The sequence below is a fragment of the Echinops telfairi genome, unplaced genomic scaffold (genome assembly GCF_000313985.2).
Source record: "Echinops telfairi isolate 266 unplaced genomic scaffold, ASM31398v2 ScPeMD7_5868;HRSCAF=6743_1, whole genome shotgun sequence".
Lineage (NCBI taxonomy): Eukaryota > Metazoa > Chordata > Mammalia > Afrosoricida > Tenrecidae > Echinops > Echinops telfairi.
Window position 1 is genome coordinate 8494405 of NW_022109768.1, and position 3085 is coordinate 8497489.

Genomic DNA, 3085 nt, shown 5'->3' on the forward strand with positions numbered 1-3085 from the left:
TCTTAACTTTATAAGTTGCTTATATGCCTTCATATGTAACTTCCTGACGAATGTCACTGGTATAACCCTGTAATCTTCAACTGAGGACCCTAATTCTCTATTTATATCTTTCCTCTTTGCACAATCCTTCCTTTGTTCTCTCCCTGTTCCTCTTTCCACTTTGCTTCTTCTTTTCCAGTGTCCTTCCTTTCATATGAAATCATGATACTTAACATTGGACCGATGAATTTCAAGCTATTGAAAGTTAAGCTTCAATTTTTAAAATGAAAACTTTGATGCCATTCATAAGCATAAATGCCAGACATTCCATATCCTGGAATATCATTGTCCCAAACATTGCTGCTTCTCCAATTCCCCTGGATATAACTGCAGTTTTATCTAAGTTGAAATCACATTTGATAGCTTCAAGAATATTCCTGTAAGTAATTTTCTAAAGAAGAAAAGTGAATGAAAACAGAAAAACAACTTCATTGTTGATAGCAAGATGATAATTTGATAAAATTCTGAGTCTTGACAGTTGCTAAAAATCCATGAAAATGAAAAAGGATGCGATGGGATAATATTTCTGCATTTTAACAACATGTAAAGACAGATATTTTAAAGTACAGTTATAAAATCAATGTAACAACTTGTCTTGAAGTAAAATCTCATAGAGTTAGATGAGTCCTGCAAATATTGGGAATTTTTAACAATAAGATATGATTATTAGAAATAATTGATATTTCCTTATGCATGCATAGGTCCTATATATTTTCATTATAAAGTAAGATAACTTGATAATCTGAAAAAGAGTCTGAAAGTACACTTTTTAAAAATATCACTGATGCCTCCGAATCTCAAATGGGTGTTTCTTGATAAAAGTGTGCATTTATTTATAAATCTCTCTCATACTAAAACAAAAAAACAGAAACACCTCCCCTCCTCCACACACAATATTGAAAATTAAAAAGGTGAATAGCTATTTCATGCAATTGAATCAATGTCCTCATTCTGAAGAAATAAAACAGAGTAAGAGAGGTTAAATGAATCACATAAGGTCATACAGCAATTTAGGATCCGAGTTTGAATTATTTCCTCATCTTTTGATTTCGTTGCAGTACTCTTTTCTGAATTGGATATCCCCTTGCCAAAGACAAAGTGAGTGGACTTTAAAAACAGAAACAAGTTGATTTCAAAGTCTAGCTCCAAAAGACAAATAATATAATGGATAAGTCTCCTGACTTCTTTGGCAATCTCTCTGTCCTTGCTTACATCCCCATTTTCTCATGCCTTAGAATGTTCTTTTGTGCCATCAGCTGATTCTGACCTTACTTAACAGAGTGTAACTGCCCCATATAATTCTCCAGGTGGTAATGTCTATTTGGAAGAAATACTGCCAGAATGCTCCTTAGAAAGAAAGAGTAGCAAGCCTTTGTTTTATGTGCTTTGAATATAATTTCAGAGGAGCTAGTCCCGGGAAAATAACACCATACTTAAGAAACTAGAAAGAAGTTAACCCACATTGGTTGGATTGACACAGACGGTCACATGAGCTTGATCAAACATAGTGTGATAGTTAGGTTTTGAGTTAACACAGCTGTCAGGATTCTTAAACAAACAAACAAAATAACACCAATGACAATAAAACCCCACGGAACTCACTGCTCTCCAGTTGATGGAGTAGAGCTATCCCTGTGGGTTTCTGCATTGCAAATATTTAGGAAAACAAAAAGCCTCATCTTTAACCTGAAGAGTTGTGGGTAGTTTAGAAATGCAAACCTTATGGTTAGTGTCCCAATACACCACCAGGGCTATTTTAGGATTCTGAGTGATTTGCAATTAAAGTCTAGTAATCCCCCAGGATGTGGCATAACAATGTATTCAACTGTGTAGTAGGATGTATTGTGAACAAATCAGGTGTTAAAATATTACCGTTGAATGCAAACCCCTTACTCAGGTCATATTCCTGCCATATTGCTTCTCTATCCCAGGAGTTATCATTAGCCAGCTCTGCAGGTACCAAGCTATGTGGACTTGAATAGGACTTGCCTGTTTCTACTGCTGTGTGGTCCATTTCTTGCTATAAACAACCCTGCTTCTCTAGAGGACTAAGTAACATAGGAACAACTGTGAGCATCCCACAGGACCAGGCAGTGTCTCCTATGAGGCAGAATCAACTCGAGGGCACTTCAGAACAGCACAACAATCTCTACGGAAGGACAGTGTTACATCTTTCTCCTGCCAAGTGGCTGATGGATTTGAACTACAGAGAGTCTGTTTGTCACCGTGAGTTGCGATGAGTTAGAAGGAGCCCTGGTTGCATAGTGAGCTACACCTTGGGCTGCAAACTCCAAGGTCAGCAGTTTGAAACCACCAGTTGCTTAGCAGAGAGAGATGATATCGTCTACTGTAAAAAGTTACTGCCTTAAAAATAATCTACCGCAAACATAATTCCAATGCATTTATTCTTCTGCAGTCGCCTTTGCTCACTTACCGTTCAGATTTCACATGGATATGAGAAAATTGAAAACACCATAGGTTGGGTCTGTCATACCTTAGTCCTCCAAGTGACATTCATGCTCTTGAGCACTTGAAAGGGGTCTTGTGCAGTAGATTTTCCCAATATAATATAGCAGTTGATTTCATGACAACTGCTCCCATGAGTATTGATTATGGATACGCAAGATGAAATCACGGACAGCTTCAAGTTTTTCTACATTTATCATGCTGTTATCTATTGGTCCAGATGTGAGGATTTTGCTTTTCTTTACAATGAATTTCAATCCAAACTGAACTGCAGTCTCTGATTTTTATCAGTAAGACCTCTTAACTTCCATTGCTTTCACCAAGCCAGGTTGTGCTATGTGTACCTCTCAGGTTATTAATAAGCCTTCCTCGAATCCTGATGCCCCATTCCTCTGCATATAGTCTAGCTTTTCTGATAATTTACTGTAGTATTAAATAAAAAAATAAGTTGATGCTGAGGGAGAGTGAAGGGACCGGCCCTCACCCGCTGCTACTCCTACGAGTTCAGTAATACTACTTCTGGGTTCAGTAATGCACAATTGTACGGTTGAGATATATAAGTATTATATTAAAATCATTG